The sequence below is a fragment of the Vulpes lagopus genome, chromosome 2 (genome assembly GCF_018345385.1).
Source record: "Vulpes lagopus strain Blue_001 chromosome 2, ASM1834538v1, whole genome shotgun sequence".
NCBI lineage: Eukaryota > Metazoa > Chordata > Mammalia > Carnivora > Canidae > Vulpes > Vulpes lagopus.
Window position 1 is genome coordinate 69,379,278 of NC_054825.1, and position 17,417 is coordinate 69,396,694.

Below are 17,417 nucleotides of genomic sequence, written 5' to 3' on the forward strand. Positions count from 1 at the left end.
GGTGACGGGCACTGAGGGGGGCACTTGACGGGATGAGCACTGGGTGTTATTCTGTATGTTGGCAAATTGAACACCAATAAAAAATAAATTTATTATTAAAAAATAAAAAGGACAGGAGGAGGGGAAAAAAGTCATTGGCGGTGAATAGAAAAGTTTATACATTGTGGAAGGATGGAAAGGCGTCAAAAAGATGGGCAGCATATTTCAGCAACTGTTTCTGTGGGCCACTCTTTCCATTTAAGGTCTTTCATGAGACGAGTAATTATAAAGAATGGAATTGCTTCTCATTACTTTTGCATTGAGAAGTCTGGCTTTGTAAGATGACACTGTCTTAAGATTTGAGCCACATTAATTTCCAACTTAAGATAAGTTCTCTTCATCTGCACTATAAGCAAGCTTCTCAAGAATGGCCTTCAGTGTTCATTCTATTCTTTATTACATCAAATGATATTTTATTTTTGTTTAAATAATAAATTTATTTTTTGCTGGTGTTCAATTTGCCAACATACAGAATAACACCCAGTGCTCATCCCATCAAGTGCCCCCCCTCAGTGCCCATCACCCATCCACCTCCAACCCCCGCCCTCCTCCCCTTCCACTACCCCTAGTTAGTTTCCCAGAGTTAGGAGTCTTCATGTTCTGTATCCCTTTCTGATATTTCCTATCCATTTCTTCTCCCTTCCCTTCTATTCCCTTTCACTATTATTTATATTCCCCAAATGAATGAGAACATACACTGTTTGTCCTTCTCCAATTGACTTACTTCACTCAGCATAATACCCTCCAGTTCCATCCACGTTGAAGCAACTGGTGGGTATTTGTGGTTTCTAATGGCTGAGGAATATTCCATTGTATACATAAACCACATCTTCTTTATCCATTCATCTTTCGATGGACACCGAGGCTCCTTCCACAGTTTGGCTATTGTGGACATTGCTGCTAGAAACATCGGGGTGCAGGTGTCCCTGCGTTTCATTGCATCTGTATCTTTGAGGTAAATCCCCAACAGTGCAATTGCTGGGTCGTAGGGCAGGTCTATTTTTAACTCTTTGAGGAACCTCCACACAGTTTTCCAGAGTGGCTGAGTTCACATTCCCACCAACAGTGCAAGAGGGTTCCCCTTTCTCCACATCCTCTCCAACATTTGTGGTTTCCTGCCTTGTTAATTTTCCCCATTCTCACTGGTGTGAGGTGGTATCTCATTGTGGTTTTGATTTGTATTTCCCTGATGGCAAGTGATGCAGAGCATTTTCTCATGTGCATGTTGGCCATGTCTATATCTTCCTCTGTGAGATTTCTCTTCATGTCTTTCACCCATTTCATGATTGGATTGTTTGTTTCTTTGGTGTTGAGTTTAATAAGTTCTTTATAGATCTTGGATACTAGCCCTTTATCTGATACGTCATTTGCAAATGGAACACAGGCAACACACTTTTTGAACTCGGCCACAGTAACTTCTTGCAAGATACATCCACTAAGGCAAAAGAATCAAATGATATTTTAAACTTACAGCTTCATTTCCTTCTTTCTTAAGTGTAGCCATTTTATATATATCCTCTACTTTCTCCTTTCTGACTATTCCATAAAGTTCATATTCTCTCAAAAGTCTAAACTTGAATGATAAGAATCATAGGAAAAATGTTTAAAAGTGTCACAAGGTGTATGTCATCTATGTTCTAGACTCTAGAGACACATTATATACTCCCTGACTTAATGGTTTGTAATGCCTAGCAGGAAAAAATAAGACACAATTACGAATTACAAGAATGAGAGATTAGAGTGATATGAGGGGATGTTTGGAGCACAATGGGAGTAAAATAGAGGGGATTTAATCTAGTCTAGGGAGTCGTACTTCACCACCATGGGTAGTCCTTCACTGAATCATTCTGAATGAGTGAGGTAGGATGCCTTACTGTCAAACTAGTACATTATTTTCTTTTTTTAAAAAAATCATTCAACATTTAATAATTTAGATAAGAAACAGGCTTTCTTCATAAATATATAAAGATAAATTCTTCACTCAAAATAGTCTATAACCTTTAGTTACTGTTAGTAACCTAAATATTTGAGCTATATGGGTCTCATAATTCTAATTTGTCACTTAGACAAAACAAATTGATTTTTGTATGCATTTTAGGGAAATACTTCTTTCCGTATGTCCTTACCTTCACTGAATCTGATATTTAACTTCTCTCTGCTAGCTAAATCTTTAATCAGTGAGAAATGGTAAACTATTTGATGACAATAGCTCTTATAGAAAGAGTCTAAAGGCTAAGGGAAGTATAAGACTTTTCCTTGAAAAAGTCTACTTTGCATAATGTCACCTGAGTCTTGAGTCTTCTTGGATGAAATAGAACTAATCTCTTACATGTTCCAGGGTTTTAGATCTTCTCAACATTTTTTTTTCTGTTGACATTTCCATTAGCACTTCAGGTTGAGCGAAGTGAGTATATAAACTGACTTAGACTGTGTGACTTTCACTGTTTGAAGTTGCCATGCCAGAAGTGACTGACTTTCTTAATCCAGTTTTATTGAACTCTAAGGTGACAACCATAGTTTGCCTCCTTCCTAGTACCTATCCATCAGGAAGAAGCATCACTGGTTTAGACTTAAAAGACTGAGCTCCCCTTGCTGTAAGCAGCCATTGCTATTAACCCACAGTAGCAAGTCAGTGGCCACTCTTGACTTCAATCTCACCACGTTGGTTACACACCTCAACAACTTCAAGAAATGCACTAGATGTTGTAGTAGCCTTCTTTACCTTCTAGTACTAATGCAAGCTTTTATTTATTTTCAACTCTGATCACCTAAGCGAGATTTCATTAAGGGTAGGGAGAGAGTTTCACCCCTGAGCTCATCTTACCCCAGAGCCTCGGAAGGCTAGTTTGGGATCAATGTACAAGTCAGGTTCAGTTTGACATGTTCCTTTTCTGTTTTGTACATGCCTGCTGGGACCTTTTAAAGAGCTTTGAACAAATTCAACCATTCATCCATACAAAAGTACAAAGGATCAGTTCTTCTCTTTACCACCCACAATGGTACAGTTAGGGAAGTAGAGAATGCACTTAACCCCATCTAAACTCATGGCCCCCACTCTGTGGGCATGCTTTCAAATATTACTAAACTGCCCTTACTCTCCAAACACATAACCTGCTGGTGCAATCAATTTCTAGGAGCATGATTGACCTATTTTTCTCTGCCATTTAGACTTTCTCTAAGCAGGCATATCTCTAACTCTTGGCAGATAAATTCTCTCTAAAAAAAAAAAAATCCAGATACTTTATAAGTGGCTAAGTTCAATGTAAAATGGGGATAGTTCTTCTTTAAGAATTATCAAATAGGGGAGGTGGGAAAAACATGGGTATTACTACTATTATACCAGATACATAATGACCACTAATGTTCTATTTGGATCTTGCAGACTCTAGTCTAGTGGCCTCAGGTTACACTGCATTTCAAGGTTCAGATTCAGCTTAGGCTGCTCTATTATCCTACTGTGTCCTACTCCATAGAACAAAAGGGTTTATTTTTTGTAAGAGAAGGCAAAAACTTCATCAAAATGGAGACATCACAGTGTTCATTGTGTTTCCTGCGTTCTGAAAACTCAATGTGAAATAGGCAGACTCAGAGATGAAGATTATTTGCAGACAGACAGTTTTTTTTTTTAAAGAGCATTCTCAGGATTCTCAACTGCAAAAAAGAAAGGAATCAAGCAGAACTGAGCAGAGGGAGAAGTCAAGCTTCAGTGCTGTCTGAATAGAATACCTCAGCTAACCCTGGAGGAAGATCTAAAGATAAAATTATTCCTCAGAGCTGCCCCAGCTGGAAAAAAGAAGGCTAGACTTTTATACTCCCAGAACAATTATTTATTGGACACAGACCATCCAAAAAAGAGGCATGGCTTTGGACAAGGTTGTTCTTTCTTCCATAAAGAAGGCTGACAGCTGAAAGGTATCTGCACACAGCACTCTCAACAAACCTGGGAAATCAGTCCTTTATTTCTGAACAAGGATCTTGGTAACATATCATAGTAGCCACCACATTACATAATATATACTTATGGAGATATTTATTTTCAAGTTTCTAAAGATTTGGACATGTAGCCTGAGATAAGTGCCTCATGTTCATATGCAAGTTGAAATACTTGTAAATATTATGAACTAAAAAGAAATTATCTTTTAATCTTGATTGGGGCTATAATCCTTTTCTATTCATATATACCCCTAAACAAGGAAAGAACCTTATTATCCATACTTATCTATTCAAAAGACAAACAATGAACTAGTTCTCTAAAATAATCATCTTCTGAGGAACTCACTGGCCTTTAGGATTGACCTCTTTAAATCTATATATAATTAGCAGAGTTGGCAAAAAGAGATACTGCTTTCCTATAGATTACTATGATAATGCAATTGGATATCTTCTTTCTAACTAGTGTGGAGTAGTGGGAATAAAATATCAATATGGATATGCTTACCTATTAGCAATCCTGAAGTGCAAAATGAGTAGCAGAATAAAGAAATTATGGCACTTGAGAAAAGGCTTCAAAAGTGAGACTCTTAACAAGACTGGGAGACATATAGAATCCACTGGGAGACAGGTAGGGTAATACTACAAACAAAGGCAAAGCTCAAAATGCTCAGAGTATTCTGGGAGATCAATATAACTATATGGCTATAACTACTCATGAAGTAGAAACAGGAAGAACCTGGGACCAGTTGGTCACCTCCTCTGTCCTCCAAACAAAATGATACCATAGGTTTAAGGAGACTTATTTGAATAATGTAATGTCCTACAAAGGTTAGTTGAACATAGAATTAAATGTGATAATGGAACAGATTAATAAGGAGTATATATTGTTCAGGCCTCAGATAAAAGCCACATTAGTATCAATGAGGATAGAAGAAGATATGGTAACCTATGAGGAATATCAGTCTTCTTTATCCCTGTTTGCTCCTTTAAAAATGAACTAAAGGAATCTTTGAATTATATTCTTTAGTATAATATAGACTACAGTGTTAGCACAGTCCATATAATGAACCTTTTCAAATGCTAGTAGCTTATTTGCATTTCTTGGCCTATTTCCACAGAGCTGTAGTTTGATAATCTATAGAATAAAGGCATGTAGATTAGAGAGAATTTTTCATCAGCACCCCAGCACTGCTTACCACAGGATTGACAGAAGGGGAAAACCTGGGCATCTGCTTCTTGCATTTCTACAATTTCATATAGCATGGAAAAACATTTTCTGAAAGTAAAAAGCAGGGTTATAACCTAAAACAGATTTATTGAGAATTATCTGCATACTGATTAATTGAACCATTGGATAGTTTAGTCCATATGTACTTATAGTTATGACATCACAAAGAGTCCTAAAGACTAAACAGAGTCTTATACCATCTCATAACAAATAAAATTGATCTGAGAATTGCAACATTGATTGTTCTAGAATACTGGTCCCCTATCAATTCCACTCAGCTAAGATATCACTTTAAAATCCAAACCAGATTATAAGAGACTTTTAAATTATTGTTGACTAGTAAAATCAATTTTCTTGTATATTCAGTTCTGGCTTAGCTCTACTTATGGTATAAAAGAAAAGGCACTACTCCTCAAAGTAGAGCATTATTTTCCCATTCTCCCCACTTTGTCTTCCCAAATTATTGAACTTTCCAAGATTTATCTTATCTGTAAGAATATCTATAAATCAATTGACCAATTGGTCTAATCTATCTATCTCTAGTAATTTGAAAAAGTTTGTAAATTATTTTTTATTAGACCAGGTATAATATAAAGTATCAGATTTTATGACAAGATCACTAAATAGAAATATGTCTTAGATTCAGTTTTCCTGGAGGCAGAGACTAAGAAAACAGTAAATTTAACATGGAGAACCCTGACAAACATGATCTCAACTAGGTAATCAAGGTCAAAATAAAGAATGAGAAATTATGATGATAGTATATAGCTTTTATATGAAAATGGCACTTTACCTCTGTCATCTTCCTCCCCAAAACCTATAACCTAAACCTAATCATGAATTAAATATCTATCAAATCTCAATTGAGAGTCATTTTCTGAAATATCTGACCAGTGCTCCTCAAAACTGTTAAAGTAATTGAAAACAAGGAAATTCTGAGAAACTGCCATGCCCAAGAGAAACCTAAGGAAACATGACAGCTAAAATGTAACATGGTATCCTTGATGGGACTTTGGAACTACAACAACAAAAAAGGTGAAGGGCATTAAGTAAAAACTATGGAAATCTGAATAAAATATGGACTTTAATTGATAATATGTCAATATTGGTTCATTACTCTTTAACAAATGTGCCATACTAATGAAAAATATTAATAACAGGGAAAATTGGGTACAAAACACAATGGGAAAACTCTGTAATATCGCTAATTTTTCTGTAAATCTAAAACTGTTGTTAAAAAAAAATAGCTTACTTAAAACAAGTAAAAGGAGTTCCTTACATAAAATCTCAAACTCTTGGCTTAGAGCTCTACTAAACATACTAGAAAGAAAACCCCCAATATGTGGAGCACCTCTTGTACATCACTTCAGGTTCTTTCAAAATCTTTGACTTCATGTCCCATTCCAGTCCCTGTGCCAGTTTCATAGAGACTTCTACCACTTTTTCCTATTTACCGCATTGCATGGTGTCCCTCTCCTTTTCCTGCTTTGGGCTTTTCTGATATCACAACATGGGACATCCAAGGGAATCTATTCAGAAAACACACAAGGGTAAGCTTAAAGAAGCCATTCCCTGGGGATCCCTGGGTAGCTCAGCGGTTTGGCGCCTGCCTTTGGCCCAGGGTGTGAACCTGGAGTCCCGGGATCGAGTCCCACATCAGGCTTCCGGCATGGAGCCTGCTTCTCCCTCTGCCTATGTCTCTGCCTCTCTATGTCTATCATGAATGAATGAATTAATTAATAAATAAACAAGCCATTCCCCCCACAGATTCTTGGGATTGGCTGCAAGTGTCCTTGCCAGTACATTGACTCCCAAGCCATGAATGAGGGATCCTGTGTCCATAAATTCTTCCTTATTTAGCCTTTATTATTTCCTTCCTTTATCTAACTCCTTCAAGATACTCTTCTGCCTGAGGTTTCCTGGTTCCTAGAGTACATATTAGCCAGGTACTCCAATTCCTTTAGCATGCTGTCTCCTCCTGACACAAGGGTGGTACTTTCAATGTTCAGGCTGTGCTGAGATCTGACCCTGGTTATTGTCTTGGGAGGTCTAAAGTGTTGGAGAACAGCAAGTATCATCATGTAAGTCATTTAATTCAAAAAGTCTTTGTACGCTCTTCAGGGAAAAGTAGAGTCTTTGCTTTAGGCTAAAAGAGTGTGCTCTCCTTTGGCAAGGACAAAGAGTTTTCTTTGCCCTCCTGCTGGGTGCAAAGGAATCTGGGTTATCTTAGTATGGATTTCCCTAAACATAGATCAGAGGCAAAGTCTTGTGTTCCTTGAGATCACTTCCCAAATAAACTACGGTTCCCAATAAGGAAGTGGGGAAAGTGAGACAGGGAAGAGACAGGGGAGAAAATGCAATGAAGAGTCCATTACTAAGTGTTTCACCATTGTGAGAAATGATGGCTTCCTCCTGATTTAGAGATTCTTGTAGAATATGCAGTTGTCCACCAACTATCATTTTTCATTGGTTGAAGATTTTTCCAGGGGCATTCCACCCCAGCATTTCTGGACTGCTCTGCACATGCATTTAGGAAGCTCCCAAAATGCTAGAGAAAGCCCTCAGGCAGAGAAGCAGAGATGTATAGGTATGGAAATAATAGATTATCCATATACATGGGAACTGTCCACCCCTGCTCTAGGTGAATTTAGGTAACAGCATCTGCCATTCCAAAGTTTTAGATTTCTCAAGATCATCCATCTCAAAGTCCCCATCTCAGGTCTCAGGGACTTAATCTTTAACTACCAGAGCCCAAGATGGGGTCTTTTATGCTACTACTTTATTGGAGAGGATGATCTTAGATTACAGGAGTGAGTGAAAAGGAGAATGAAGCAGGTAAGAAAAACCCAATACGACTGACTGCTCAATGAAAGTTTCCCCCAAAAGCTGTATAAAACATATCTAAGGACGTTCTGTGGGTGAAGGGAAAAAGTAGAGGCAGTGGTTATTTGGTCAATGGAAATGAACAAAGATTTGCCCTTCAAGGTGTTATCTGTACTTCCAGGATAAATATGTGAGGGCTCCAAGAAGTATATCAGTGTAGGAGGCAAAGGTATGTGGCACAATGTCCACATAGAACTAGTTGCTGTGGTACAGATAATAAAAGACAAATGAGGCTGAGAGGATGTGAAGTGGTGCATAAATGATATTTGACTAGGAGGCTAGTGATAGACAACTAAAATATTGGCAATAGTATGGAAGGTGAAGGAAGAGATGCATTAGAATACTTTCCATCTTTATCTTCTTCCTGACTAATACAAAGTGTAGATCAATCTTCCTCTAAGTCAATACTCGTGTTAACACGTAAAAGAGAGAACTAAAATGCTAGATATAGAATCAATAAATCCCAACTCAGGAAAAGTAGAATAAAGGATTCAATCAATCCCAAGAAGTCAAGAAAAGATTTAGGGGAGACAAAAGTTTTTAAAAAATTAAGATGGTGGAATCATGAAATGTAGTGATTAAGTATATTTTTAAAAGATCACCTGGGAGGCCATTCAAGATAACAAAGGGAAATTCTGAAGTCACCTCTTCCCATAGAAATATCAAGTCTAAAAAAATAAATAAATAAATAAATAAATAATAAATAAATAAATAAATAAATAAATAAATAAAAGAAATATCAAGTCTACATCTACATATGGATGAATTTTCTCTGGAAAATACTTGAAAACTATCTGAACATCTCCTCCACAACAAAGGGTAAAAGAATGGTGTGGTCACTGAGACAAATAGGAGAGGCAGAGAAGCAGTGGCACTGAAAACCCCTGCCACTGTTACACAACCCACAATTTGGAGGGATCTCACAAATATGGAGGGTACAAGCCCTACATCAGGCACCCCGACACTTGGGACCTGCACTGGAGAGATGAGCCCCCCAAACAGAAACCAGTGAGGCTTATAACCAGGAAGCCCAAAAGGCTATGGGAAATGGAAAACCTCATAAAGGGCTCACACACAGACTCATTTATAAGGGGACACAACATAAAAGCAGCACTTTGAAAAGCACCAAGGTGATATGGGGAAGAGATTCACTGGATAATTTTAAAGCATCTGCTAGAGGTGCATGGGTCTACTGGGACTTTATCCAGGGACAGAGGCACTAGTGGGTGACATTCTTGCACTCTCACTCCACCTTGCTGGTGTACTGGCAGGTGCCATTTTGCTCTCTCTCAACTTTGCTAGCACCAGAGGACTTGTACCACCACCTGGATCTCCTGCTGTGTGCTGAAGTCAGCATGCTAGCCCCCCTGTAGCCTTTGAGCTTGCCCTACCTACCTGCTCTCTCTAAGCCCAAGTTCAGCTTGTGGGCTGCCCTGCACATGAATTCTCCTATAGTCCCTTGGAATCTAGCAGGCTCACCCTGGCCATGGGCTTCCCAACAGCCCTAGTAAAGCCAACTGGTGGACACAGCCTACAGAAGAGATGCTCCTTGAGTACCTGGCTCTTGTAGCCAGTGGGGACTATGTGGCTGGACCCCATGAGACAGAAACAATAGGAAAAACAGTTCCTGGCAGACTACAACCTGGACATGACACAGAAGTAGACTAAAACACACTCCCCAGTCTTCCTGTGAAAAAGGCCTATTTACTTATCCTGGAGTTTCATTCTGAGGGGCATGCTTTAGGAGTACTATACATCTAGGGGCTATGGAGGAACTCTCAGGGGAAATAGCCCACAAATGCCATCTTTGCCCTCTCCCTCTGTTTCACTACAGCTTGCTGGTATTTCCCAGAAAGGAGCCTATACACTTATCTGGGGCCCTGATTTTTGCAACTGACATCAAAGGGAGACATCCCAATTGCCTGGTTTGAAGGCCAGCAAGGGTTATAACTTTAGCCACACAGAACTGTATATATTTGCATCCTTTAAAAGCTGTTGTGTGAGGGTCTAGCTTCCAATCAGCCAGAAACTAGATGTTGACTGAGATCCCACTGATAGCTTGGCCCAACCCTCAATGGCTAGGACCCGTCAAGAATAAATCAGGTTACTTAGACAATCACAAAGGTCTAAGAGACAACCAAAAGTTAGTGAAATGTTGAATAATAAGGCTCATAACCTACATAGGTTCATTCCTTTTAGATTGGGAGAAATAGCTGTCATGCCAAATACATTGAAAAAGATAAAAAGAGACAAATGAAATGAGAAAACAGAGTAAAGTGTTCCAAACAAAATAATAAAACCCCTGAGAAAAAAACCTTAGTGAAATTGAGATAAGTAATTTACCTGATAAAAGAGTTCAAAATAATGATCATAAATAAAGATGCTCACCAAACTCAAGAAAAAAAAATGAAAAAAAAATGAACACAGTGAGGAACTCAACAAGACAGAAAATACAAAAAATACCAAGAAGTCACAGAGCTGAAGAATATGTGAACTGAAAAATACATTAGAGGGGTTCAACAGATCAGAAGAAACAAACAAAAAAAAAGATCTGTGACCTAAAAGAGCAGTGGAACTCACCCAAACAGAGCAGCAATAAGAAAACAGAATTTTGGAAAGTGAAGATAGCTTAAGGGACCTATAAAACAACTTCAATCAAGATAATATTCACATTATAGGAGTCCTAGAAAAAGGAGAGAAAGAAAATGGCAGAAAACTTGAAGAAATAGAGGCTCAGGCTTCCCTAACCTGGAAAAAGCAGCAGACATGCAGATCCAGAAGGCACAGAGAGTCCAAATAAGATATACTAACCCAAAGAGATCCACGCAAGACACATTATGATGAAAACATCAAGAGAAAAAGAAAAAAAACTTAAAAGCAGCAAAGAAAACAACTTGTTACATGCAATGGAACCCCCATAAGACTTTCAGCTGATTTTTCAGCAGAAAGTCTGCAGACCAGAAAGGAATAAAGTGATATATTCAACGTGCTACAAGGAAAAATACCTACAACCAAGAATACTCTACCAAGTAATATTACCATTCAGAATTGAAAAGATATAGTTTTCCAGAGAAGTAAAAGGTAAAGGTTGTATCACCAATAAACTAGCCTTACACAAAAGGTTAAAGGGACTTCTTTAAGCTGAAAAGAAAAGGCACTAACTAGTAACAAGGAAACATATGCATAAAAAAGTCTCTCCAGAAAAGGCAAACATACAATAAAAAAAGGTTGATTAATGACCTATGAAACTAGTATGAAGATTATAAGACAAAAGTAGTAAAATAAAGTATAACTACATTAATTAACACAATGAAAAGACATAGAATGTGACATCAAAACCAAAAAGCATGAAAGGGGTGGAGTAAAATGTAGTTTTTAGAATGCAGCCAAACTTAAGTTGCTATCTATAGGCATATATATACATTATATGTATGGGAACCCCATACTCACCACAAAGCAAGAACCTATATATGATACACAAAAGATAATGAGAAAGGAACCTAAACATAACACTAAAGAAAGTCATCAAACTATAAGAGAGAGCCAGATAAGAAGAAACAGAGAAACTACAAAAACAACCAAAAAATAATTAACAAAATGGCAAATGGTACACCTAAATCAATAATTACTCTAAATATAAATGGACTAAATTTTCCAGAAGACACAGAGTGTCTGGATTAAAAAGCAAGGCACATCAATAAGCTGCCTGCAAGGGACTCACGTGAAATCTAAGGATACACACAGACTGAAAATAAAGGGATGGAAAAATATATTCCATGCAAATGAAACTAAAAGTCTGTATAGATATATCAGATAAAAGACTTTAAAACAGGCTATAATGAAATACAAGGAAGGGCATTACATAATGAAAAAGGGATATAGCCAACAAGAGGAAATAGCATTTGTAAGTATATATGCATCCAACATTGGAGCATCTAAACATATAAAGTAACTATTAACAGGCATAAAGGGAACAGTTGACAGCAATACAGTAAGCGTGGGGGATTTTTAACAGCCCATTTACATCAATGGATCAATCATACAGAAACTCAACAGGGAAATATTGGCCTTAAAAGACACATTAGACCAGGTGGGCTTAAGAATTATACACAAAACATTCCATTCAAAAGCAGAATATACATTCTTCTCAAGTGTGCATGGAACATTCTCCAGAATAGATTACATGTTAGGTAAAGTCTTAATAAAGTTAAGAAGATGGAAATCATATCAAGCATCTTTTCCAAACAAAATTGTAAGAAGTTTGGAATCAATTTAAAAAAAAAAGCTGGAAAAGTCACAAATGTGGAGATTAAATAATATGGTACTGAACAATGAATGGGTCATTAAAGAAATCAAAGAGGAAATCAAAAAATGAGACAAAATAAAATGGAAATACAACATTCAAAATTTATAGAATGCAGTAAGAGCAGTTCTAAGAGGAAAGCTTATAAAAATACAGGGCTACCTCAATACATGAGAGAAGCCTCAAACAATCTAACTTTACTCCTAAAGGAACTAGAGAAAGAACAAGTGCAGCTCAAAGTTAGTAGGGCAGAAATCATAAATATCATATTAAAAATAGAGACTAAAAAATTAGAAAAGATCAAATGAAATTAAGAGCTGGTTCTTTGAAAACACAAATAAAATTGACAAACCTTTAGGTAGACTCACTAAGGAAAAATAAGGTTCAAATAAAATAAGAGGAGAAGTTACCACTGACCACAGAAACACAAAGGGTCAGAAGAAACTTTTCTAATTATACACCAACAAATTGGACAACCTAAAAGAAATAGATAAATTCCTAAGAACATACAATCTTCCAAGAATGAATCATTAAGAAAGAAAATTTGGATGATTTTAATAAGGATATTGCATTGGTAATTAAAAAATACTCCCCCTTACACCCTTCTTAAACAAGTCCAGGACCAGATGGTTTCACGGGTAAATTACACAAAGCATTCAAAGTTGTAATACCTATCCTTCTCAGACTCTTTGAAAGATTGCACAGAAGGAAATGTTTCCAAACTCATTTTATGAGGCCAGCATGATCTTGATACAAAAAAACAGACAAGAACAGCACAAACCAAGAGAATTACAGGCCAATATTCCTATGGAACATATTCAACAATTACCAACAAAAATTAGCAAGCTGAAACTAATAATACATCACAAGAATTTCACACCCTGCTCAAATTGGATTAATTCCAGGGATGCAAGGATGATCCAAAATCCAAAAAAATCAATCAACATGACATATCACATTAATAAAATGAAGGATAAAAATCATATCATTTCAATAGATGGAGAAAAACCATTTGACAAAATACAACACCCATTTATAATAAAACTCTCAAAGTGGGATAGAAAGTACCTCAACATAATAAAAGCTATATGTGACAAGCCCACAGTTATCATTTTCTTTTTTTTTTTTTCTTTTTTTTTTTTTAATTTTTTTTTATTTTATTTATTTATGATAGTCATACAGAGAGAAAGAGAGAGAGGCAGAGACACAGGCAGAGGGAGAAGCAGGCTCCATGCACCGGGAGCCTGATGTGGGATTCGATCCCAGGTCTCCAGGATCGCGCCCTGGGCCAAAGGCAGGCGCCAAACCGCTGCGCCACCCAGGGATCCCCCCACAGTTATCATTTTCAACCACAAAAAGCTGAAATATTTTTCTCTGGGATAAGAAATAAGAGAAGGATGCCCACATCTCATTTTTATTTACATAGTACTGGAAGTCCTGTCCATAGCAATTAGACCAGAAAAAAATAAATATAAGACATAAAAGTTGGGAGGGGGAAGTAAAACTGTTATTGTGTCTTGCACAATAGATGATACTGTATATGAAAAACCCTAAAGACTTTACACAAAAACTGTTAGAATAAATGAATTCACTCAAGTTGCAGGATGCACGATCAATATACAGCAAATCTGTTGCATTTCTATACCGTAATAACAAACTATCAGAAAGAGAAAAGAAAACAATCCCATTAACAATAGTATTGGGGCACCTGGGTGGCTCAGTCAGTTAAGTATATGCTTTTGGCTCAGGTCATGATCCCAGGGTCCTGAGACCAAGTCCCACATTGGGCTCCCTGCTCAGCAGGAAGTCAGCTTCTCCCTCTCCTTCAACCCTCCCCCCCACCTCAGTCCATGCTCACTCTGTCTCTCAAATAAATAAATAAAACTAAAACAAAATAATGTTAAAAAGAAAATAATACTTAGGAATAAATTTAACCAAGAAGGTGAAAGATCTGTATAGTGAAAGCCATAAGATATTGATGACCACAAAAATAAATAGATATTCTTTTATGGATTGAAAGAACTAGTATTGACTAGTATTGTTAAAATGTCCACACTATCTAAAGCGATTTATAGATTCAATGTCATCCCTATCAAAATTCCAATAGTATTTTTCACAGAAGTAGAAGAAAAATTCTAAAATTTGTATGGAACCAGAAAAGACCCCAGATAGCAAAAGAAATTTTGAAAAAGAAAATAAAGAGCTGAAGGTATCATGTTTCCTGATTTCAAACTATTCAAAGCTATAGTAATCAAAACACTATGATATTGGCCGTAAAGACATGTAAATCAATGGAACAGAATAGAGAGCCCAGAAATAAACCCACATATAGATGATCAATTAATATATGACATAGGAGCCAAGAATATACAATGGACAAGGAACAGTCTCTTCAATAAATGGTACTGGAAAAAAAAATGGTCACATGCAAAAGAAGAACATTAGACCACTATCTTACACCATACACAAAAATGGACTCAAAATAGACTAAAGACTTGAATGTAAAACCTGAAATCATGCAACTTCTTAGGAAACATAGGCAGTAAGTTCCTTGACATCAGTCTTGGCATTGAATTTTTGTATATGACTCTAAAAGCATAAGCAACAAAAGCAAACACAACAAAAGGAAAAATATAGAATTAGGACTACACCACAATAAAAAAGTTTCTGAATAGCAAAAGAAACCATTAACAAAATGGGAAGGCAACCTAATGAATGGAAAAAGATACTTGCAAATCATATTTCTGATGAGTTAATAACTAAAGTATATGAAGACCTTAATAAAAAATCTAATTAAAAAATGGGCAGAAGATCTAAATATTTTTCCAAAAATGACACACATAAGACCAACAAGCAAATGAAAAGATGCTCAATATCACTAATTATCAGGGAAACACTGTACACCATTGGTGGGAATGTAAGTTGCTATAGCCACTGTGGAAAATAGCTTCCCCCAAAAATTAAAAATAGAACTATCAGCAATTCCACTTCTGGGTATTTATCTGATGAAAATGAAAAGACTGATTGAAAAAGATATACGCAGCCCTATATTCATTGCAGCATTATTTATAATAGCCAAGATATGGAGATAACCTACATATGCATTAATACGTAGGTTACATATGTAATAGAGAGGTTAAGGAAAATGTGAGATATGTGTGTCTATAAATGGAATACTACTTAGCCATAAAAAGATGGAAAGCTTGCCATTTGTGACAACACAGATGCAGCTTGACATTATTATAGAAGTCAGAGAAAAATCCTGTATAATTTCACTTATGTGAAATCTGAACAATAACACAAATGAACAAATAAAACTCATAAAGAACAGATTTGTAGTCGTTGAAGGTGAATGAAGTGAAGTAGGTCAATTGTATGGTGGCAGATGATGACCAGACTTCTTATGGTGATCACTTTGTAGTGTATACAAAAATCCAACTATAATGTTGTACACCAGAAAGTAATATAATGTTATATACCATCTAACTTCAAGGAAAAAAAACTAGTATCAATTAGATACACAAGACAAAGGAAAAAAATTCTGACTGGCTTTTTAAAAAGTGGTTATTGGTTGATTAGGACCACAGTTTGAAAATAAATTAATAGAAGAGATACAATTATCAAATATTAAAATATTGCTAATGTCAAAATATATGACTGAGTTGTCATATATTAATATGAGGTGTTTATCCCTAACAATACATTTTTACTGATAGAAAATGTTCCATGAATTTGTATGTGCGATGAACATAGCCTCAACATAAGGTAAGAACTGGCAGATTATATTATGATTATAGATTTTTCAATTTTTCCTTATTTTTCTATCATAATTCTTCCACATTGATAAATTAATTGGTAAGTATAGAGAAAATTTGGGCAGCCCAGGTGGCTCAGTGGTTTAGCGCTGCCTTCAGCCCAGGGCATGATCCTGGAAACCGGGGATCGAGTCCCAAGTCGGGCACCCTGCATGGAGCCTGCTTCTCCCTCTGCCTGTGTCTCTGCCTCTCTCTCTCTCTCTCTGTCTCTCATGAATAAATAAATAAATAAATAATAAAAAGAATACTCTAAATTTAAAAAAGTATAGAGAAAATTTGAACTATTAAGTTTATTTCAGTAAACATGTCTAGGAAAACCCTGCAGCTAACAAAAATAGACCATTTATAAAATTTGATTTATATATATTTGTGATGTACAGTGTGATGTAGAAGTATATATAAAGTCTCTTTTTGTTTCCAAAAAATTGATATGCAGGCCATGGTCTCAGACTTCAATGCAATTAAATAAGTCAATGAAATTTTCTGCAATAAGTATAAAAGAGCTTTTACTATTTTGTCTACTTTTATATTTAATAAAGCCACATGTACTCATCATGCAGCCTCATTTATTAACTCGGAGCCAATTTTGTTTCATCTATATCCCACTTACTTCCCTATTACCATATTATTTTGAAGCAAATCTAATAAATCAGTCCTTGGAAATGCACTGAAATATTTATGAATAAAATAAACACTCTAACCTATAGGGTGTTTAAAATCTCTGTAACTTATAAGTTTACTTTTGCGGTTCTTTCGATCTTTGTCAAGACTTAGAAATAAGGTTGGCCAACAAAGAAAAATTCCAATCTATTGATCTTACTGTAAAGTATGTGTGTTGGTAGAGAGAAGACACAGCAGGTTGTGATAAACAGACCAATTGCACTGAACATAATGCACAGAAGAGGGCCCCAAATGTCTAATACCTGACAGAGGTAGCATTACTAATTATTGGAGAAGAACCATTCAAAAAATGCCAAATCCTTGTTATGTAGCATAAAGATAACTTTTGAGATGTATACAATTTTCTTTAAGAAATAGTCTTCCATGAGATTTGGATGTGAAAAGGAAATTTACAAAACTGAAAGAAAATATAGGGGAGTGTTTTGATGAACTCCCAATCGGAAGGGATTTCTTAGATGAAGCAAACAAAACTAATTAAAAAAATATTGTTTAAAAAAAAATAAAAAAATAAAAAAATATTGTTTAAACTATTTGT